Raw genomic sequence first — 24,682 nt, 5'->3', positions numbered from 1 at the left:
GCTGCTACACATCAGCATATTTGGCTAAAGATGGAAGGCCAAAAACACAGGTCAACAGTACACAGATTCATACTGAAGAGCATTTCAATAACCCCAGTAAGCTTTTCTTTATGCATTAATTTCTCCTTTCAATTCAGCTGGAATACTGCTTATTCAGTCGGATTTGTCCTGAACACCACTGTTTCAGAGAGTGCAAAAATGGAAAATCTAAATTTGAGTCACTAACCTGCAGAAACAAGATCTAATGGGCCCTGCGATTCTGGAAAAGAGGGGAATAGGTCTGCGTAAATATGGAAACAAACAGGAGTAAGACATAGTCTTATAATGGTGGTGTATTTGGATGATGGGTTTACAATGTGGGGCTTTTGGTTTTTTCTTTTGGGCTATTTGCTTTCCAGGTTTTCTATATGAGCACATATCTACTGATTGACACACTCTGTAATTAGGAAAAAAAAAAAAAAATCTAGGGAGCAACAAAGGGAAAGAATACCCCAGATACCTGTAAGGGGACTAAACAGAAACACCACAGTATAATGAAAGATTGTGACCTCAGAGAGAGAAAATATAATAAAAAAGAATAAATCAGTAGTTTCTTTTTAAGACTTTATTCATTTATTTGAGAGAGAGAGAGCACAAGCAGGGGGAGTGGCAAGCAGAGGGAGAGGGAGAAGCAGGCTCCCCACGGAGCAGGGAGCCCAATGTGGGGCTCAATCCCAGGACCCTGGGATCATGACCTGAGCTGAAGGCAGATGCTTAACAACTGAGCCACCCAAGCGCCCCTCAATCAGTAGTTTCTAAGACCAGTAAGAATACCACACAAATGGTCCTAAGTTACAGACTTCATGGAAGTATAACAGCTGTTTTACTTTATTGATGATAAAGGATGTAATCCATGATGAAAAGCTGACATTATGAACTGCCCCAAGTAACACTGCATCACCACCACTCATGAAACAAAAACTATACGAAACAGAAGAACTAAGTAGAAATACATAATTAATAAGATAGACCTAATTTATATCATATCAAAAGCACCCTGAAAGCAAAATATACCATAAGTACCCACAGAACACTTTACAAAAACCTAAGTAAATACTAGGCCACAAAGAAAATTCCAGTAAATATTCAAAATCAGATATAGCACAGCCAATTATAGTCAAAAGGCAAAAAAAAAAATTAGAAATTTATTACATCAGAAAACAAAAAGGTCCTACTACCTGATTTTCTAAACTGTCTCTTGATCAAAGAGGGAACCAAAAATAAAACTGCAGAAAATGACAACGAAAATATTGCATTTGAGAAACTACAATATTCAGCTAAAGCAATAATCAGGAAAATTCACAGCAAACAAAAGTACTAAGAAAAAAATTCACAGCATAGGGACCATCTAAGGAAAGCACAAGATGGAAACAGTAAGGACATAAGCAGAAAATAACCAATTAAAATCAGAAAAATGATTAATAAATAAACCCTAGAGCTGGTTCTTTGGAAAAAACATAAACCATCCAACGAACTTAATTTTAAAAAGAGAGAAATAAGTGTACAAAATAGAGGAAATTAAAATAATCCAAATACTGCTTTGTTTATCTCTTTGCAAATACATGTGAGAACCTGGATAAAATGGATGATCTTCTAGAAAAGTATTTATCAAAACTAACTCCACAAGTGGTAGAAATCTTAACCAGACCAATAACTACAAAGGAAACAGAAAAAGTCATCAAAGAGCTCTTGCAACCCAAAAGAAACCTAAATGCAGTGAGATTTTAATGATTCCAAAACACAGGAAAAGGAAAGTTTCTAATTTTCTTTTTTTTTTAAAAGCAAGCATAATATTGATGCCAAAGAGAAAATTACAGAAAAATCGCATGTATGCCTAGAGATTAAAAAAATCCTCAAAATAAAAAGCACAAACCAAATTTAATAATACATTATAGGAATACATCACATCCAAGTGTAAAAATTTAGTCCATGAATTTAGGATAGTTCAATACTAAGCATCTGTTGATACATTTCACCATTTGTTAACAGATCTAAGAAAAGTCATATAGTCATCTCCTTAACATGAGGTTAAAAGCAACAACGAAAACCATCTCTCTCAATACCAAAGTCAGAGAATGCTGACTGATGGGGAAATAGAAGATTCCCACTAAGCACAGGAACAAGATAATGATGTCTATTATTATCATAATTTGTTAACATTGTTATTTAACATTACATGAAAAGTTAAAAGGTATAAAAAGTTGGAAAATAGACTGTTTCCCAGGGAAAACCCAAAACCGAAAAAATTATTACAAATATAAGAGAATACAATAAAGTGTTTCTGGGTACAAATTAATATAGGCACACTTCATCTTACTGTACTTTGCTTTATTGCACTTCACACTGTTTTTCACATATTGAAATTTCAAGACTTCAGTGGAGAAAGTAAGTGCAGATGTGGTGGAAAAAGCAAGGGAAACAGAACTGGAGCCTGAAGATGTGTCTGAATTGCTATAATCTCAGGATAAAACTTTAATGGATGCAGAAGTTGCTCCTTATGGGTGAAAAAGTATTTTCTTGAGATGGAATCTACTCCTGGTGGAGATGCCATGAAGACTGCTGAAATGGTGACAAAGGATTTCAAACATCACATAAACTTAGCTGATAAAGCAGTGGCAGGGTTTGAGAGGAATGATTCAATTCTGAAAGCTCTGTGGGTAAAATGTAATCAAACAGCATCATCTCATGCTAAGGAGTAATTGTTCATGGAAGAAAAAGTCAACTGATGCAGTAAACTTCATTGCTGTCTTATTTTAAGAACTTGCCACAGCCGCCCCGACCTTTAGCAACCACCACCCTAAGTCAGGAGCCATCAAGACTGAGGCAAGACGCTCCACAAACAATAAGATTGCAAGTTGCTGAAAGCTCAGATGATGGGTAGTATTTTTTAGCGATGAAGTACTCTTTAATTAAGGCATGTACATTGTTTTTTTAGACACAATGCTATTGCACACTTAATAAACTACAGTATACTGTAAACATAACTTTTATTTACTTTTTTAAAGATTTTATTTATTTATTTATTTGTGAGAGAGAGTGCATGAGAGGGCGTAGGGTCAGAAAGAGAAGGAGACTCCCCGCTGAGCAGGGAGCCCGATGCGGGACTCGATTCTGGGACTCCAGGATCATGACCTGAGCCGAAGGCAGTCGCTTAACCAACTGAGCCACCCAGAGCCCCTCAACATAACTTTTATATGCACCGAGAAACTAAAAGATTCATTTGACTTGCTTCACTGTGATGTTCAGTTTATTGTGGTGGCCTGGAACCAAAGCATCTCCAACGGTATATTCTGAAATAAACAGCCTTCGTGTATACAATAAATAGATAAGAAATATAATGGAAACATACAATGTGCCACAAAAGGTAAGAAGTAGGAATAAACTTAAGATACAAAGAAAGAAACTAAAGCTCTACTGAAAGAGGACTTACATAATTGGAAAAATATATGATAAATCTTGGATAGGACATGCAACGTCATTAAGATCAATTCTCCCTAAGTTTCTCTATAAATGTGGCATGATAAAAGTGAAAACTACAGCCTTCTGTTAACTAGAAAAGCTGATTCTAAAGTTCATCCGAAAATAACAATATATGCAACAGCAGCCAAGAAAATTCTGAGGAAAATAATGGAAACTAGCCTGTCAGATATTAAAATATTTACTGTAAGATGTAACACTTACAGCGCTGCCATACTGGCACACAGACCAGTGGAACAGAACAGAAATCCCTAAAAATACCCAATATATGGAAATGTAGAATACAGTAAAGCTGCCATTTAAAATTTGTTAAGTGTTGGGATGCCTGGGTGGCTCAGTCGGTTAAGCGTCTGCCTTCGGCTCAGGTCATGATCCCAGGGTCCTGGGATCAAGTCCCACATCAAGCTCCTTGCTCAGCAGGGAGCCTGCTTCTTCCTCCGCCTGCCACTCTCCCTGCTTGTGTGCACGCTCTGACAAATAAATAAGATCTTTAAAAGAAAAATAAAATTTGTGAAGTGATGGAACAACAGGGTAGCCACCTAGAAAAAAGCTGGATGCTCCCGTCACACTCCATCCTAAAATAAATTCCAGATCGACCAAAGGTATAGTAACATTATGTAACTGCCCAAATATATAATCCCTATTTTCATTCTACATGGAAAGCAAAAATAAGACTTAAAATCCAACAAAATGCTTACCCTATGAAAAAACAGAATATGATGGTTATTTTTATTTATTTTTTTTAGTAATCTATGCCCAGCATGGGGCTCAAATTCACAACCCTGACATCAGGGTCTCATGATCTTCCGACTGAGCCATCTAAGTGCCCCGGAAAATGAAGGCTATTTTTTTTTTAAGATTTTATTGATTTATTTGACAGAGAAAGACACAGTGAGAGAAGGAACACAAGCAGGGAGAGTGAGAGGGGGAGAAGCAGGCTTCCCGTAGAGCAGGGAGCCCGATGCGGGGCTCGATCCCAGGACCCTGGGATCATGACCTGAGCCAAAGGCAGACACTTAGCAACTGAGCCACCCAAGTGCCAGAAAATGAAGGCTATTTTAAGGCAAGTTGCTATAGGGGCACCTAGGTGGCTCAGTCAGTTCAGCGTCAACTCTTGGTTTTGGCTCAGATCATATCTCAGGGTCCTGGAATTGAGCCCTGTGTCAGACTCTGTGCTAGGTATGGAGTCTATTTGAGGATTCTCTCTCTCCCTCTCCCTCTGCCCCTCCCCGGCCTGTACACACTCTCTTGCACTCTCTCATATAAATAAATCAATCTTAAAAAAACAAAAAAAGGCAAGCTGCTGTAATATACCAGTTTTCTCACCAATTTAATTACTCTTGCAAATTAAGTTTTACCAAAGTTATTAATCATACGGTATACTTAAGGCAATAAGAAGAGCAACTAGTGACTCAACACAAAGCTCATTTCATAGTTAATACAAATTGGTTATAGTGGAATATTAACTTGCTAAAATTTAAAAAGCAACATGTAGTACATAAAAAGATAATACAGTATTGTCAAGGTAAATTACTATCCCAATCTGATTTCATGAGAACTGCAGTTAAGAACTCTAGCTAATTCAGAGCACCGGGGTGGCTTAGTCGGTTAAGCATCTGCCTTCAGCTCAGCTCATGCATGATCTCAGGGTCCTGGCATCCAGCCAAGCATCGGGCTCCCCGCTCAGTGGGGAGCCCGCTTCTCCCTCTTCTTCTGTCCTTCCCCCCACACTCATGCTCTTGCTCTTTCAAATAAATAAAATCTTAAAAAAAAAAAAAAAAAAAAAACACCTCTAGCTAATTCCAAATTGGGTCAGGAGATCCAGACAAGGATTTTCCTCAATGTTGGGTTCCTCTTGATCCTACCAGCACCTAGCACCGTGTCTAATGTTTAGCAGGGGAGGCCTTTTCGTATCCGCTTGTCGTCTCCCCTTAAACGTTCTGAAAATATAACTCTATAACTAATATTCCTAAATAATATGTATTTTGGAAATACAACTAGACAAAACAATGCACTTATAATGAAAAAGTTAAGCAATGAGTTTTGTAGTTACCAGTAGTCTGAAATGATAAGGCCTATGAGACTAACATAATGAACGAACAGGAAAGTAATGGCTAGTTACAAGTTAGAATAAGGAGTCATAACATAAAGCATTAATTAGAATTTTTTTTTTTAAATAAGACTTTCTTTAAAGATTTTTTTTTTTTTTTTTTTGACAGAGAGAGACAGCGACAGCAGGAACACAAGCAGGGGGAGTGACAGAGGGAGAAGCAGGCTTCCCGCCGAGCAGGGAGCCCAATGTGGGGCTCGATCCCAGGGCCCTGGGATCATGACCTGAGCCGAAGGCAGACACTTAACGACTGAGCCACCCAGGCGCCCCTAATTAGAAATTTTTAAGCAGTATCTTAACCAATCCTTCTTTTTTATCCCTATCCCCTCTAAGCCAATTAAAATTCTCAAATGAACTTAAAAAAATTTTTTTAATGGGGCACCATTACGATTCAGTAAGTATACACAGTCCACACCCACTTTTTTAAGAAGAGAATGCTTATTATTTAACACTAATAACCCTATTTCCCTCTACAAGTAGCCAGTATGATATAAATGGTTAACTTGTATTTTATATAAAGAAGCTAAATATCACACCATGGGCTATGAATCTGACCTGAGAGAAATAATAACAAACATAAATTTTCTGTTCTTCCAGCAGTCTTCAGGGTCAGTGGATTACATCATTCTGACTGTTGGAGTCATGTGAAATCTGAACGGTTTTTCCCATGGAAACAAAAAACTAACAGAGCCTTGTTCACCAAACTTGAGAACTCACCCCAAAGGGAACATTGTGCAGTACACCAGGAAACAAACAATATAAAGATGGCACAACTTCACAGAAGGAGATGCTCCTCCTGATCTATCATCAGAAGGTCAACAGTAACCTAATGGTACGTCACAATGCGTACGTAACTCACCTCGCTCCAACACATACACATTTTATCATCTCAAAGGGAGTACAGTACAATAAGATACTTAGAGACCACATTTACATAATTTATAACAATATATGTTGTTATAATTGCTCCATTTTATTATTGTTAATTTCTTACTATGCCTAATTTATAAATTAAAATTGACCACACATGGGGCACCTGGTTGGCTCAGTCGGTAGAGCATGTGACTCTTGATCTCAAGGTTGTGAGTTCAAGCCCTATGTTGGGTGAAGAGATTAAAAATAAACTTTTAGGGGTGTCTGGGTGGCTCAGTCGGTTAAGCATCTACCTTTGGCTCAAGTCATGATCCCAGGGTCCTGGGATCAAGCCCCGAAACAGGCTCCCTGCTCCTCCCTCTCCTCCCTGCTCGTGTGCACCCTCTCTCTCTCAAATAAATAAATAAAATCTTTAAGAAAATAAATAAATAAAATAAAATCTTTATGGCTACCAAGGTGGCTCAGTCAGTTAAGCAGCTGACTCAATTGATTTCGGGTCCAGTCATGATCTCAGGGTCGTGAGCTTGAATCCCACGTCGGGTTATGCGTTGGCCATAGAGCCTGCTTAAGATTCTCTCTCTCCCTACCCCTCTGCTCCTCCCTCCACCCTCACACACACACTCTTTCTCTCTCTCTCTCAAAAATAAATAAATAAATAAATACACAAATAAAATCTTTTTAAAAATAAAACTGATCATATATATACCTATACAAGAAAAAATATAGTACAGGGCGCCTGGGTGGCTCAGATGGTTAAGCATCTGCCTTCGGCTCAGGTCATGATCTCAGGGTCCTGGGATCGAGTCCCCCATCGGGGCTTCCTGCTCCTTGGGAGCCTGCTTCTCCCTCTGCCTCTCTCTCTCTGTCTCTCATGAATAAATAAAATCTTTAAAAAAAAAAAAAAGAAAAAATATAGTACAGAACTTCCTCAACTTATGATGGAGTGACATCTCAACCTATCGTAAACTGAAAAAAATCTTAAGTCAAAAACGCATTTAATACACCTAACCTACTAAACACCATAGCTTAGCTTAACCTACCGTAAGTGTGCTCAGAACACTTACATTAGCTTACACATGGGCAAAATAATCTAACACAAAGTCTATTTTATAATAAAGTATTGAATAGCTCATGTAACTTTTTGAATACTGTACTGAAAGTAAAAAACAGCTGTATGGGTACAAAATGGCTGTAAGAGTATCAGCTGTTTACCCTCATGATCACATGGCTAACTGAAGAGCTGTAGCTGGCTGCCATTGCCCAGCATCATAAGAGGTATCATACCATGTACAGCTAGCCTGGGAAAAGATCAAAATTCAAAATTCAAAGTATGGTTTCTACTGAATGCATATTGCTTTCACATCATAAAGTCAAAAAATTATAAATCAAACCATCATAAGTTGGGGACCATCTGTATATATACTGTTCACTACTATCCAAGTTTCAGGCATCCACTGAGGATCTCAGAACATATGCTCTGCAGATAAGAGGGTACAATGTACACAAGAGAACCTGGCTTCTCCATTTTACAACTGAAAAACCTTAATATGAAATGATTTATAATAAAAAAACACAAAAAGGACACAGGTCTTTTAATTAATCTTAGTTGCTTTATGAGTATCTACAAATAGGTATCTACCAAAACGGATTATAATTTATCTCTGATCAAAACTTAACATATTCTTCTTACCAATAAAAACAAAATTAATAGTATAAGAACTTAAATAGTACAATAGAGTGAATCTAAGAAGGGGTATTATAAGGATTAAATAAAATAATATACAAGCAATAGTTACCAGGTTTACTAACACCTCCTCACCTTCCTAAATCTTACATATTTTTTTAAAATTTTATTTATTTGGGAGAGAGAGCAAGAGAGAGAGAGCACAAGCAGGGTGAGGGGCAGAGGAAGAAGCAGGCTCTCCACTGAGCAGGGAGCCTGATCGGGACTCAATCCCAGGACGCTGGGATCATGACCTGAGCTGAAGGCAGACGCCTAACCAACTGAGCCACCCAGCTGCCCCCTAAATCTTATATTAGTAAGAGTAGTTCCACATTTCAATGACTTGTACTTACCATAAGGAACAAAGAAAGGTGGTACCAGAAAACCACCACCTATAGTAAGAAATCCATATATTTTTATACTGACTTATGAGTCCCTGGCAGTCAAATAGAAAACCCTCTATAAAGGTTAAAGATTTAATTTCAGCATACTGGGGCACCTGGGTGGCTCAGTTGGTTGAGCGTCTGCCTTCGGCTCAGGTCATGGTTCTGGAGTTCCAGGATCAAGCCCCAAGTCGGGCTCCCTGCTCAGTGGGAAGCCTGCTTCCCCCTCTCCCACTCCCCCTGCTTGTGTTCCTGCTCTTGCTGTGTCTCTCTCTGTCAAATAAATAAATAAAATCTTAAAAATCTTAAAAAAAAAAAAGATTCTCTCTCTCAGGGGTGCCTGGATGGCTCAGTTGGTTAAGCATCCAACTCTTGATTTCAGCTCGGGTCAGGATCTCAGGGTCATGAGACAGAACCCCCCACAGGGCTCCATGCTGGGTGTGGAGGCTGCTTAAGATTCCCTCTCTCCCTCTCCTCTGCCCTCCCCTCAAAAAAGTAAAGTTCTCTCTCCCTCTCCCTTTGCTCCTACCCTCCACTTCTGCAATGCATGAGGGCTCGCTCTCTAAAAATAAATATTTTTTAAAAAGAAATAAACCAATTTCTTAAAAACCACAAACTGCCAAAGATCACTCAAGAAGAAAGAAATAGCCTCAACAGCCGAATATCTATTAAAGAAACTGAATTTGTAATTTATAACCTCATCATAAAGGAAACTCAGAACCAGACTGCTTTGCTGGTGAAATCTTCCAAACACTCGAGGAAGAAATACTGAATACTTCCAGAATACTGAAGAGGAAGGAATACTTCCCAACTCATTCTATAAGAATTATAGAAACATTACCTTGATACCAAAAGAGACAAAGATATTATGAGAAAATTACAGAATATCCCTCATGAACATAAATGCAGAAATTCTCAACAAAATTTTAGCAAATCAAATCCAACAACATATAAAAAGGATCATATATCACGATGAAGTGAGGTTTTTCCCAGAAATGCAAGATAGGTTAAATATATCTTTTTAAAAAACGTAATTCACCATGTTAACAAACTACAAAAGAAAAACTATAGGATTATCTTAACAAACACAAGAAGAGCAAAACTGACAAAATCCAATACCCATTCCAAAAATAACTTTCAGCAAAATAAGAATAGAAGGGAACTTCCTCATTTGATAAAGGCCATCTATTAAAAAAAAAAACCTACAGTTAACATCATACCTACTGTTAAAAGACATTCCCCTTAAGTTCAAGAATAAGGCAAGGATGTCCACTTTCCTCACATTTATTTAGCATTCTATTAGAGGTTCTAGCCAGTGCAATAAAACAAGAAAAATAAGTAAAAGGCATCCAGATTGGAAAAAACACATAAAACCTGTCCTTATTCACACACAACACGGTCTGTGGAAAATCTAGTAGAATTTACGAGAGTACTTATACAAAACTTATACAATAGTATTGGAGGCTGTAAGATCAATACAGAATAATCAATTGCATTTTTATATACTAGCAATGAACAATCAGAAATTAAAATTTTATGGGTGCCTGGGCAGCTCAGTTGGTTAAGCATCGACTCTTGATTTTGGCTCAGGTCGTGATCTCAGGGTTGTGAGATCGAGCCTCACATCAGGCTCTACACTGGGCACAGAGCCTTCTTAAGATTCTCCCTCTCCCTCCGCCTCTCTCCCCACTTGCACCTGCTCTCACTCTCTCTGTAAAAAAAAAGAAAAATTTTAAATTTAAAAATCACCATTTACAAAAGCACCAAAAATTATGAAACACTTAGGAATATATCTGACAAAAAAATGTACAAGACCTGCACAATGAAAATTACAAAACACTGCTGAGAGAAATGTAAGAACATCTTACTCTGCTGGGGCTCCTACAACAAAATACCACAGCCTAATTGGCTTATCAACACCAGAAATGTATTTCTCACAGTTCAAGAAGGCTGGGAAATCCAAGATTAAGGCACCAACACAATCAGCATCCAGTTAGAGCCTGCTTCCTGGTTCACTGACTGTCCTTTCACTATAACTTAACATATCTGTGAAAGGGGACAAGGGAGTTCTCTGGGGCCTCTTTTATAAGGACATTAATCCCAGTCATAATGGTTCCTCCATCATGACCTAATTTCCTTCGAAAGGCCTGACCTCCAAATCCTATCACACCGGGGATAGATTTCAACATACGAATTTGGGAGAGACACAAACATTCAGTTATAGCAAAGACCTAAGTAAATGGAGAGATAAACCATGTTCATAGGTTATAATACCCAATATTGTTAAGATGTCAATTCTCTCCAAATTAACCTACAGATTCAATCTAATCCCAAACAAAACACTAACAGGATTTTTGTAGATATTCTGACAAGCTATTCCAAAATTCATATACAAATGAAAAGGACATAGACACCCAAAGCAACTTTGAAAAACTTTCTGATTTCAAAATTTATTATACAGCTATAGTATTCAAGAAGTGTGATGTAGGCATAAAGACAAATAGATTAACAGAAGAGAATCCAAAAACAGACCCACATATACACAAAGTATTTTTAAAACACAAAAGCAATAAACAGAGAAAGGGTAATCATTTCAACAAACGGTACTGGAACAAATGGGTATCTACATGCAAAAAAATTTTTTTAAACCCACAAAATCCTCCATCCACACCTCACATCGTATACAGAAAAATTAACTCAAAATGGACCACAGACTTTATAAAATCTAAAACTATAAAACTTCTAGAAGAGAATATCAAGAAAATCTTTCTGACCTTACGTTAGATAGTATTTTCTTAGATATAACAACAAAAGCACAAACCATAAAAGAAAAAATATAGTGGACTTCATCCAGACTTCTCCCAAAAAGACACTTTAAAGAGAATAAATAATAACCAGGGGTCCTAGGTGGCTCAGTCGGTTAAGCGTCTGCCTTCAGCTCAGGTCATGATCCCAAAGTCCTGGGATCGAGTTCCACATTGGGCTCCCTGCTCAGCGGGGAGCCTGCTTCTCCCCCTGCCCCTCCCCCTGCTTATGCTTTCTCTCTCTCTCTCTCTCTCAAATAAAATCTTTAAAAAAAAAGAATAACCAAATGTATGAAATATATTTTAAAATTAACTGTTTATAAGCACAGAGAAAAGAGTGAAAAGAGAACACACAGTAATGCAGGTAAGTTTTAGACTAAGAAAAATCAGAGACTGAGGGGCGCCTGGGTGGCTCAGTCGTTAAGCGCCTGCCTTCGGCTGAGGTCATGATTCCAGCATCCTGGGATCAAGCCCCACGTTGGGCTCCCTGCTCTGTGGGAGGCCTGCTTCTCCTTCTCCCACTCCCACTGCTTGTGTTCCCTCTCTCACTGTGTCTCTCTCTGTCAAATAAATAAATAAGAAAAATCAGAGACTGAGTCACTGTTCTGCTACTTATTAGCTGTGTACCCCTTGAACAAGTTAACATAACTGAACGTCAGGTACCCAACCTGTAAAATAGGGATAATGATAACTATCTCATATGATTATTTTAAAGATTAAACAAGATAATGAATATAAAGTACTTAGAACAATCCCCATACATGGTATGTTTTCAATAAATGTTAGTTATGCAAATTTTTAAAAATATTTTTTTATTCATTCATTTGAGACACAGAGATACAGAGAGAGAGCATGAGCAGGGGGAAAGGCAGAGGGAGAGGGAGAAGCAGGCTCCCCCCAAGCCAGGAGCCCGATGTGGGGCTCGATCCCAGAACACTGGGATCATGACCTGAGCCAAAGGCAGATGCTTAACCATCTGAGCCACCCAGGCACCCCAATTATGCAAATATTTTATACAAGTATTATAAAGGCAGCCGCTAAACGACTGAGCCACCCAGGTGCCCAAAACTTAACTTTTTAAATCCCTAAATGATTACAAGTTGAAACAAATAAACCTACTGTACATAAAATTGATTACTACACAGAAAATTTTTTTTTTTTTTGAAGATCTTATTTATTTGACAGAGAGAGACACAGCGAGAGAGGGAACACAAGCAGGGGGAGTGGGAGAGGGAGAAGCAGGCTCCCCGCAGAGCAGGGAGCCCGACGCGGGACTCGATCCCAGGACCCTGGGATCATGACCCGAGCTGAAGGCAGTCGCTCAACCAACTGAGCCACCCAGGCGCCCAGAAAATTATTTCAAGTGACTTCAGAACTCAGTATTCTAACTGCAGAGCAGTGTAGTTATGTTCCAAAAACATGAAGAATTATACAGATTTTATTTTTTTTGTTAGCAATAATATCAGTATTACCATTTTAAAACCATTTTATGTGTATACCCAATATAGTAAGTAATTATGTTTATATTGTAAGGAACCTAGACTTTTTATGTAAGAGAGAAAAAAAGGTTCAGTTGGTTAAGCGACTGCCTTCGGCTCAAGTCATGATCCCAGGGTCCTGGGATCGAGCCCCGAATCGGGCTCCCTGCTCAGCCGGAAGCCTGCTTCTCCCTCTCCTACTCCCCCCGCTTGTGTTCCCGCTTTCGCTGTCTCTCTCTCTGTGTCAATTAAATAAATAAATAAAATCTTTAAAAAAAAAAAAAAGACAAGTATAATATTAAAAAAGTAAAAACCCTAGGTTTTTTTTATTTTTTTAATGTTTTCTTTATTTATTCATGAGTTTTTTTTTTTTAAAGATTTTATTTATTTGACAGAGAGAGACACGGCGAGAGAGGGAACAGAAGAAGGGGGAGTGGCAGAGGGAGAAGCAGGCTTCTCGCAGAGCAGGGAGCCCGATGCGGGGCTCTATCCCAGGACCCCGGGATCACGACCTGAGCTGAAGGCAGACGCCTTAAGGACTGAGCCACCCAGGCGCCCAACCCTATAGTTCTTAAATCTGAATTATAAAAATCAATATGAACTTGGGGTGCCTGGGTGGCTCAGTCGTTAAGCGTCTGCCTTCGGCTCAGGTCGTGGTCCCAGGGTCCTGGGATCGAGCCCCGCATCGGGCTCCCTGCTCCGCGGGAAGCCTGCTTCTCCCTCTCCCACTCCCCCTGCTTGTGTTCCCTCTCCCACCGTGTCTCTCTCTGTCAAATAAATAAATCTTTAAAAAAAAAAATCAATATGAACTTGTGATTTTTAAAAAAATGTTTGTAGGGGTACCTGGCTGGCTCAGTTGGTAGAGCATGCAACTCCTAATCTCAGGGTCATGAATTCAAACCCCATATTGTACATGAAGCCTACTTAAAAATATAAAAAATAAAAAAAAATTTTTTTTTAAAGATTTTATTTATTTATTTGACAGAGAGAGAGACAGCGAGAGCAGGAACACAAGCAGGGGGGGTGGAAGAGCGAAAAGCAGGCTTCCTGCCGAGCAGGGAGCCCGATGTGGGACTCGATCCCAGGACTCTGGGATCATGACCTGAGCCGAAGGCAGACACTTAACGACTGAGCCACCCAGGCGCCCAAAAATAAAAAATTTTTAAAAGATTTTATTTACTGGGACGCCTGCGTGGCTCAGTCAGTTGAGCGTCTTTCTTTGGCCTAGGTCATGATCCCAGGGTCCTGGGATCGAGTCCTGCCTGGGGCTCCTTGCTCATCGACAGCCTGCTTTTCCCTCTACCTGCTGCCCTCCCTGCTTGTGCATACACACTCTTTCTCTCTCTGACAAATAAAATCTATAAAAAATAAAAAAGATTTTATTTATTTATTTGGCAGAGAGAAAGTGCACACAAGCAGGGGGAGCAACAGGGAGAGGGAAAAGCAGGCTCCCCACTGAGCAGATAGCCTGACGTGGGGCTCGATTCCAGGACCCTAGGATCATGACTAAGCCAAAGGCAGACTCTTAACCAACTGAGCCACCCAGGCACCCCAATAATAAAAATATTTTTTCAAGATCTATTTATTGAGAGAGAGAGATAGAGTGCACGAGTGGGGGTGGGGGAGGAGAGGGGAAGCAGAATCCTGGCTGAGCAGGGAGCTCGATGCAGGGCTCGATCCCATGACCCTGAGATCATGACCTTAGCCAAAGTCAGATTTTCAACCAAATGAGCCACCCAGGCGCCCCAAAAATAAAGTTTTTAAAAAATTTTTAAATAAATAAAAATGTTTGTAGAAGCAAGGACACTATTAATGAGCATCCCTGGCACCCACATTTTGAGCTCTCAATATTAGTTCTACATTAATTCTTGGAGAAATGGTCGTTTTCAGATGTACAGAAGAATTTATAAGATTAACCTGGGCCATCTGTTGTGTATGAAAGAAGCCTTTCGAAGATTTATAGTTCATGGGGCACCTGGCTGGCTCAGTTGGAAGAGCATGTGATTCTTATCTTAGGGCTGTGAGTTCCAAGCCCATGCTGGGTGTAAAGATGACTTAAATAAAACTTAAAAAAAAAAAAAAAAAGGATTTTTTAGTTCATGCCAAATAGCTACCAACCTGAAATGGCTCTCACTGATCAAAAATGAAACAACTTGTGCATAAAAAAGAATGACTACAGGTAGAACCTGCAGCTCTTAATCTCCAGGTTGTAGGTTTAAGCCCTACATTAGGTGTAGAGATTACTTAAAAATAAAATCTTTAAAAAAAGACTATAATTGCTCAAACACATGATACAAATTCACAAGTTTATGACAATACTCAAAGAAAAGATCCTTAGAAAACCAACAGTTGGGGCGCCTGGGTGGTCCAGTCAGTTGGGCATCTGCCTTCAGCTCAGGTCATCATGTCGGGGTCCTGGGATCAAGCCCCATTGTCAGGCTCCCTGCTCAGCGGGAAGTCTGCTTTTCCCTCACCCTTTGCCCCTCCCCCCCACTCATGTGCACTCTCTCCCAAATAAAAAATCTTTAAAGAAAATCAAAGGTCAAAAAAAGGGGGGCTCAGTCAGTTAAGTGTCCAACTCTTGATCTCAGCTCAGGTCTTGATCTCACAGTTGTTGAATTCAAGCTCAAGACCACATTGAGCTCCACACTAGGTATGGATACTTAAAAAAAAAAAAAAAGAAAAGGGGCGCCTGGGTGGCTCAGTTGGTTAAGCGACTGCCTTCGGCTCAGGTCATGATCCTGGAGTCCCGGGATCGAGTCCCGCATCGGGCTCCCTGCTCAGCGGGGAGTCTGCTTCTCCCTCTGACCCTCCCCCCTCTCATGTGCTCTCTCTCTCTCTCTCTCTCTCAAATAAATAAAATCTTTAAAAAAAAAAAAGAAAATAAAGAAAAAACCCAAAATAGCCTGTTACCGTAAGAGACTGTTCCACTAACTCTTTACTTGAAATTGGTTAATTAAAAGAATGAAGCATTCATCCTCCTTTGTTTTTTTTTATTTTTACTGTTTTTTAATTCCAGTATAGCTAACATGGTGTTAAAGCAGCTTCAGATATACAATACAGTGATACAACAATTCTACACATTACTCAGTGCTCATCATGGTAAGTGTACTCATCCACCCTTTTCAATAGGAACTATACTTCAGCGTAAGCCTGCTGCCAAGGGAAAGTTCTTTAGAGAAGAATAGTACTCAAAAACATAAATATAACAGAAATAGTATGATGATACAATTTCACTTTTTTAAAATTTATTTATTTGAGAGAGTGGGCGAGAGAGAGAGAGAGAGAGAGACAACGTGCACATACAAGCGAAGGGAGGGGAAGAGGGAAAGGGAGAAGGAGACTTCCCCCTGGGTCTCCCTCTGCCCTTCCTCTTGGCTTGTGCTTGCTCTCTCTCTGTCTTCTCTCTCTCTCGCTCCAGTAAATAAATAAAATCTTTTTAAAAAGAGTCATTTTACAAGCGATTTGTGCCATTCACAGTTCAAATAAGGTCCGTATTTATCACTTATTTGGCCTTCATGTCTAAGGCTTTTTTGTTATATGATAATTACCCCTTTTCATATGATTGATTCACTGGAGAAACCAGGGCATTTGTCCTGTAGGTATCCTATAACCACTATCTGTGCATTCTTGTATTCGTTTTTTTTATAGATTTTATTTATTTATTTGACAGAGAGAGACACAGCGAGAGAGGGAACAAAAGCAGGGGGAGTGGGAGAGGAAGAAGCAGGCTTCCCACTGAGCAGGGAGCCTGATGCGGGGCTTGATCCCAGGACCCTGGGATCATGACCTGAGCCAAAGGCAGAAGCTTAACGACTGAGCTGCCTAGGCGCCCCATTTACTTTTCTATTTTTGTAAACTAACGGTTACAAGCTTGATTTATTTTTTCTTTTTACAATTAATTTTTTTTTCAGCTCTCTTGCGGTATATTTGATAAAATTTTAACATATTTAAAGTGTATACCAAAGTTTTTAAAATTTTAAAATTATTGTTTCATATTGTTCATTGGGTTATGGGTATTTGGGCAATATTTTCTTTTCTTTCCTTTTTTTTAAAGATTTTATCAGAGAGAGAGGGAGCACAAGCAGGGGGAGGGGCAGAGGGAGAGGGAGAAGTGACTCCCCACTGAGCAGAGAGCCCGACGTGGGGCTCGATCCCAGGACCCTAAGGTCATGACCTGAGCCAAAGGCAGATACTTAACCGACTAAGTCACCCAGGCGCCCCAACACTTTTCTCTTTTTAAGATTTATTTATTTGAGAGAGAGTGTAAGAGCATGAGTGGGAGGGGTAGAGGGAGAGGGAGAGAGAATCTCAAGAAGACTCTGAGTTGAGCACAGAGCTTGACTGGGGGCTTGACCTCATGACCCTGAGATCACAATCTGAGCCAAAACCAATAGTTGGACACTTAACCAACTGCACCACCCAACCATCCCTAAAGTGACACTTTTAAGACAATAAGAGAAATTTTAATATGGATGGCGTTAGATTATAAAGGAATTACTAATAATTATTAGATGTGATAATAGCATGGTAGTTATGTTTTTAAAAGAAATTCTTATCAGAGGTTCATAATAATGTATTTACAGGAAAGTTGGGATTTGCTTTAAAATACTTTAGGCCCGGGGCGCCTGGGTGGCTCAGTTGGTTAAGCGACTGCCTTCAGCTCAGGTCATGATCCCAGGGTCCTGGCATCGAGCCCCACATCGGGCTCCCTGCTCTGCAGGAAGCCTGCTTCTCCCTCTCCCACTCCTCCTGCTTGTGTTCCCTCTCTCGCTGTGTCTCTCTCTGTCAAATAAATAAATAAAATCTTAAAAAAAAAATAAAATAAAATACTTTAGGCCCCGGGGCACCTAACTGGTTCAGTCAGTAGAGCATGTGACTCCTGATATCAGGATCATGAGTTTGAGCCCCATATTGGGGGTAGAGATTACTTAAAACAATAAAAAAAACTTGGGGCACCTGGGTGGCTCAGTCGGTTAAGCATTCAACTTGATTTCAGCTCAGGTCATGATCTCGGGATCTTTTTTTTTTTTTTTTTAAGATTTTATTTATTTGCGAGAGAGAGAATGAGAGACAGAGAGCATGAGAGGGAGGAGGGTCAGAGGGAGAAGCAGACTCCCTGCTGAGCAGGGAGCCTGACGTGGGACTCGATCCCGGGACTCCGGGATCATGACCTGAGCCGAAGGCAGTCGCTTAACCAACTGAGCCACCCAGGCGCCCCATGATCTCGGGATCTTGTGATCAAGCCCCACATCAGGCTCCGCACTCAGGAGTTTGCTTGGAATTTTCTCTCTCCCTCTCCCACTCCCCACCCCCCGCACTCTCTTTCTCTCTAAAATAAATAAATAAATCTCAAATAAATAACAACAACAAAAAAAAAAGGGCACCTGGGTGGCTCAGTCATTGGGCGTCTGCCTTCGGCTCGGGTCATGATCCCGGGGTCCTGGGATCGAGTCCCACATCAGGCTCCCTGCTTGGCGGGAAGCCTGCTTCTCCCTCTCCCACTCCCCCTGCTTGTGTTCCTGCTCTCGCTATCTGTCAAATAATAAATAAAATCTAAAAAAAAAAAAAAGCATGCCTAGCAGAGAAGGGTTTCCTAAATGATACAAAAAGCACAACCATAAAAAACTGAAAATTTCAATTCATTAAAATTATGAACTTTTCAGGGCACCTGGGTGGCTCAGTCGGTTAAGCGTCTGCCTTCAGCTCAGGTCATGATCTCAGGGTCCTGGGATGGGGCCCCAAGTCAGGCTCCTTGATCAGCAGGGAGCCTGCTTCTCCCTCTCCCTCGGCCTACTGCTCCCCCTGCTTGTGCGCATACACGCGTTCTCTTTGTCAAATAAATAAATAAAAGCTTTAAAAAAAAAAAAAAGTCTTAAAAGTCAAACAGAAAAAGAGAAACAACTCAAAATAGGCAAAGAACTTGAATATACACTTCACCGACAAAGCACAAATAATGAACATATGAAAAGATGCTCAACTTAAGGAAATGCTTAAATAAAAACAAAACAATAAACACATCCTGATACCAAGAGTCACTCGTTTCAAGTCTACTAGGTTAGAAAAAATATTAAAAGTCTGACAATATCAAGTGTTGTGGAGGAAGTGAGGCAACCAAAACATACCCTGGCTCTTGACTCAGTTACCACAAGATTCACAATTACCATGAGCCAATTCACAGTGACTCAACCACTAGAAGGGTTTGGTAAGCAATTAAGCAACTGATAATGACCAATCCAGAATTATGAGAACACATGCAGACTACTGCCAAACACAAATTTTGGCCCTTAATGAACTGAATCCTACCTGACTAAGCAATACAAATAAGAAAACTTTAGTCTCTTATCCAGTTTATCCAGTTTATTTTGTTAAGTACAAAATATTCAGGTATTCATTTCTTCCTAGCATACTAATGACATCTTAAAGACTATAATTTTAATGAACTATTTATCATTCCAGTTACACTACTATTCCAAAAAGAACAAGTAGTTTTAAATGGCATTATTTTAAAAAATAGTGGTTATACTTTAAATTTACTTGATAGGAATTGGAATGATCTTGTGACTGCCTAAGAGGAACAAAGATGTAACAGGTAAGTTTGGGCACTGAAGTATAACAAATTCAAGTCCAAATTCAGACTCTACCATTTTATCTCTGTAACGTTAAATGACTCAAATTCACTGATCCTCAATTTCCTCAACAGCTAAAAAGCATGTGTATCACAACCTGCCTACCTAATCACATTGCAAAGATTAAGAGATTATGTAAAGTGCTCAACAATGCCTACCTCATTAGCTTTTGCCCAGTTAGCACCCTTCCCTTTGTAAATCTTGCTCCTCTCACCTAAAATTTTTAAAGCCTAAAATTACAACTCTTAATTCATAGGAAAATATCACTCTTAATTCCAATTATTTCTAGTATTACAAAATTGTGCAGTACAGGTTAGAAGAGAAACACCTGCTTACTTCTTCCTCTAACCAAAAGTCTTTCCTAAATTACTAGATTCTGGAAAAGACAACAGATTTTCACTTATCTTCGTGATACAGAAGCAGGGATGCCCAAGCTATGCTAAAATCTAAACCCAGTTGATTTCTAAGATTCAAGGTTTTTTTTTATCCTAAGAAAAACCCTTTTTTTAATTTTTTTTTTAAGATTTTATTTATTTATTTGAGACAGAGAGAATGAGAGACAGAGAGCATGAGAGGGAGGAGGGTCAGAGGGAGAAGCAGACTCCCTGCCGAGCAGGGAGCCCGATGCGGGACTCGATCCTGGGACTCCAGGATCATGACCTGAGCCGAAGGCAGTCGTTTAACCAACTGAGCCACCCAGGCGCCCCGAAAAACCCTTTTTTTTAAAGAGGGGTGGGGGGGAGGGAGAGAGAGAATCTTAAGCAGACTCCACGCCCAACAGGGAGCCCCATGCAGGGCTCAATCTCACAACCCTGAGATCATGACCTAAGCTGAAATCAAGAGTCGCTGCCTACCCGAATGAGCCACCCAGGCACCCAGAGAAAGCTATTTCATATTTAAAGTACTACATACTAACTTTTGCATTTCTTAAAAAGCCTGTCTAAAGAAAATTACCTGATTAATGAATTGATGGTACTGGGTTTTTTTTGTTTTTTTGTTTTCCTAAAGATTTTATTTATTTATTTGACAGAGAGAAACACAGCGAGAGAGGGAACACAAGCAGGGGGAGTAGGAGAGGGAGAAACAGATTTCCCGCTGAGCCGGGAGCCCAATGTGGGACTTGATCCCAGGACTATGGGATCATGACCTAAGCCAAAGGCAGACGTTTAACAACTGAGCCACCTAGGCGCCCCGGTACTGGGTTTTCTTTGGGGGGGGTGGGGGTTGGTTTGCTTGTGGGAAAAAAGTTTACACTTAAAATAATCTCCATGTTAAAAATCTCAAAACAGGAGAGCCCAAGTGGCTCAGTCATTAGGCCAAGACTCTTGATCTCGGGTCATGAATTCAAGCCCACACTGAGTGTAGAGTTTACTTTAAAAACAAAACAAAACAAAAACCCTCAAAACATTCAACAATTTAATTAGAGATCAGGAAAAATGTAATACTGGCATATATACTCTGGGGTAATGAAAATACATTTGTAATGCTGAAAATACTCAGAGATTTTTAGTCACTGAATTAAACTTCAAGAACCCTGGGGCACCTGGGTGTCCCAGTCGTTAAGCGTCTGCCTTTGGCTCAGGTCATGATCCCAGGGTCCTGGGACAGAGCCCCGCGACGAGCTCCCTGATGTGCGGAAGGCCTGCTTCTCCCTCTCCCACACCCCCCCCCACCCCGCTTCTGTTCCCTCTCTCTGTGTGTCTCTCTCTGTCAAATAAATAAAATCTTAAATAAATAAATAAACTTCAAGAATCCTCATTTTAAGTACCTTATCATATTCAAGATAAAAAAGAAAAGACGCACAAGATAAAGTGACATTTGCCAGTCTAAGAAATGTGAACTACCAACCATTGATAAGAACTGTTTACAGAGGGGCGCCTGGGTGGCTCAGTTGGTTAAGCGACTGCCTTCGGCTCAGGTCATGATCCTGGAGTCCCGGGATCGAGTCCCGCATCGGGCTCCCTGCTCAGCGGGGAGTCTGCTTCTCCCTCTGACCCTCCTCCCTCTCATTCTCTCTGTCTCAAATAAATAAATAAAATCTTTAAAAAAAATAAAAATTTTAAAAATTTAAAAAAAAAGAACTGTTTACAGACCTAGTATTATCACATCAGGATACTGTTACTGTCGTCTTCAAAATCAAAATCAAAAAATCTTGGGGCACCTGGGTGGCTCAGTCGTTAAGCGTCTGACTTCGGCTCAGGTCATGATCCCAGGGTCCTGGGATCGAGTCCCACATCAGGCTCTCTGCTCCGCGGGAAGGCTGCTTCTCCCTCTCCCACTCCCCCTGCTTGTGTTCCTGCTCTCGCTATGTCTTTATCTGTCAAATAAATAAATAAAATCTTAAAATAAAAAAATCAAAATCTTTCAGGGGCGTCTAGCTGGCTTAGTCAGAACAGCATGCAATTCTTAATCTTGGGGTTGAGTTCAAGCCCCACATTGCATGTAGAGATTACTTAAAAATTTTTAAATTATTTTAATAAAAATAATTTTAAAAATAAAAAATCTTTCAGATACACATAAAATACATCATGATGAAGTAATGGGTCAAAGAAAAATTCAGGAACTTTTTTTTTTTTTAAGATTTTATTTATTTATTTGACAGAGACAGACATAGCGAGAGAGGGAACACAAGCAAGGGGAGAGGGAGAGGGAGAAGCAGGCTTCCCGCTGAGCAGGGAGCCCGATGCAGGGGTTCGATCCCAGGACCCTGGGACCATGACCTGAGCCGAAGGCAAATGCTTAACGACTGAGCCACCCAGGCGCCCCCTCCTTTTTTTTTTTTTTTTTTAAGATTTTTAAAATTTATTTGACACAGAGAGAGAGACAGGGAGAGAGGGAACACAAGCAGGGGGAGTGGGAGAGAGAGAAGTAGGTTTCCCGCTGAGCAGGGAGCCCGATGCGGGGCACCTGAGCCAAAGGCAGACGCTTAACGACTGAGCCACCCAGGTGCCCCAAAATTCAGGAACTTCTTATATCCACACAGTTTAATTTTCTTCCACTGTCATCATTTCTAAAGTAACACTTTTTCTTCCAATGAGGTCATAGCAAGTTAGTAAGTTATTTGCTGTGCAGTGATAGAGAAACATTAATTTTCCCATTTCCATAATTAGAATGACTCTTAATGCAATGCACAGTAAGCATTAAATGCTGAATAAATAACAGAAAAACTGAACAGAACTGATTAGAAATAAAAATCTAATTTATAAAATTCCACTTAGTAGGTTAATGCAGAAAATGTAATTCTTTTAGACTCTGAATATTTATAATACATAAACTTTCATTTTAACTAGTATGGGACATTAACTAGAAAGAACTAGCTATCACTAAAGACTAAGTGCCCTGTCTTTCCGCCAATCAAATGTGACAAAATTCCAAAGAGAAAGATCCATCATGTCTATCCAATTTCTCAAATGCTAATAAATACAACTGTGGAAAGAGAGAAGACACTAATAAGTGGGATTAGAACACAAAGCTATAAACACATAGTTAACTATCAAATCTCGTTTTCTAACAGTCTACGGTGTTTAAAAACTCAAAATTTTATTTCAGCTTAATATAAAATGTTTTTTCATTTTCAAGAGGCTAGTCTGGAAACAAGTACGTGTGGAAACAACCAAAGGTCAGAGATCCCTGATAGAGATCAAATAAATGAAAAGTAACTTGATGTTACACAATAAAGATTTGGGACTGTTTCCGAGGCCCATGTTGACTGTATAGGTAAGTCTCCACCCAAGAAATAAAAGAGGCAAGATAAACATACTGGACAAGGCCAGACAACGTCAAAGATGTCCCCAAAGACCCCTCACCCTGCTCTGGTTTCCTCCCTTTCTCCCTAATCTCAACGCCTCAGGGAGAAGTAAATCTGCATCTCACTTCCCCAACTCACCCTCAACTCCCAATCACTCGTCCTCTTTACTAAAACCTGGGTCCTCCTCCCCGACATCCTCTAATTCCCACCGAGCTCTCACTCCAGTCAGATACACATCTACTGCGCCTGTCTTCCGGTAAGGTATTAGTCTCCTTAATCCGAACTCATTCTTCCGCATCCCATCTGCCTTCCGCCCCTTCAACTCTGGTCCCCTCACTCCGACCTCTCTCCCATAATCCTCCCCAAGTCACGGATCTCTGGCCCCTTCTCCCTCCTATCCACTCAACTATAGCTCCTTTCTTCCCGCTCGGCCTCCAACCTCTTCCCAGGGAATCCTCCCGCATCCGTCTCCCGGTACCGGTCCCCTCCCCCAACTCCGCCCCTCTCCCCCCCCACTTCTCCCAGCTGGAGGCCCCCCTCACCTGAACGCCGCTACCGCTGCCGTCCCAGAAGCCGAAACGTGCTGGCGCCGGATGGCCTCCCAGCCTCGGTCACCGCTGAGCTCCTGACGGCCCCTAGGGAAAGCGAACGCCACCACCTCCAACTCTGCCCGCTCCGGGCCAGACCGTCACCGTACCCACTGCCAGTACCACAGCCGCCATGTTGAAGTTCTACTTCCCTCCTCCTTCCCCTCACCACTCCGCCCCTGTGGGCGTCTGACGTCATGGCGCCGCGCTCCACCCTCCCTGGGCCAATGGGAGGAGCCGACGGTGACGTAACTAATCTCTCTTCTACTGCCCAACAACTCTAGATCCCTGGACCGCTGCAATTGGAGTGGGTGGACCCTGCTGACCCGAAGGAAGAAAGGGAAGGGTGAGGGTCACTAAAAGGGTAAGGCGTAGAGGCTGGTGAAGCGGCCTAGGCGAGAATCTGAGAGGTTCGAATCGCGAGGGGACGCACAAAGACTTACTAATGAGACCTACTTGGGAATCAGAATGTCTGGGTTCTGGTCCCGGGTCTGTGATCTGGTTCAAGTCCTACTCTTTCCGGGCCTCATTTTCCCCATTTACAAAGATTGGGTTGAAAGGCGACCTCTAAATCTCCCTCCAGTTGTGACATCCAGCGGTTTAAACTAGGTAATCCAATCCCAGACATTTACTGCCTTCTGCATTTATTGGATGTCACTTGGAATCAGGTGCATAGAGGATTCATAACTGCATGAGATGAATCTTTGTTCCCAAAAGTTCCTACTTGGTAAGAGAACTCGAAGCATTAACAGGTAACTCCACGAAAAATCGGAGAGTGATAATGGCCTAACAGTTGCATTAATTGCTCTGGAAAACTTGGCTTTTGGCTAA

The 24,682-nt window shown here is 40.6% G+C and overlaps 1 protein-coding gene across 4 annotated transcripts in view; it reads right to left on the bottom strand.

The window, feature by feature from the left end:
- Positions 1–23,982, bottom strand: part of UBAP1 (ubiquitin associated protein 1) — a 62,622-nt gene extending 38,640 nt beyond the window's left edge. For 2 of the 4 annotated variants that reach the window (XM_064579654.1, XM_064579651.1), the window contains exon 1: positions 23,807–23,982. The gene's annotated coding sequence lies outside the window, so the exon portion shown is untranslated. Of the gene's footprint in view, positions 1–21,609; positions 21,792–23,806 lie in introns of those variants that run through there. The other 2 variants (XM_064579655.1, XM_064579653.1) reach the window with 2 other exon arrangements.
- Between the last annotated feature and the right edge of the window lie 700 nt (positions 23,983–24,682).

The sequence above is a fragment of the Mirounga angustirostris genome, unplaced genomic scaffold (genome assembly GCF_029215605.1).
Source record: "Mirounga angustirostris isolate CCGP_5_RB_7025 unplaced genomic scaffold, mMirAng1.0.hap1 SCAF_15, whole genome shotgun sequence".
Classification (NCBI taxonomy): domain Eukaryota; kingdom Metazoa; phylum Chordata; class Mammalia; order Carnivora; family Phocidae; genus Mirounga; species Mirounga angustirostris.
The sequence above is the reverse complement of the archived record's forward strand: the minus strand, read 5'-3'. Positions and strand labels throughout refer to the sequence as shown.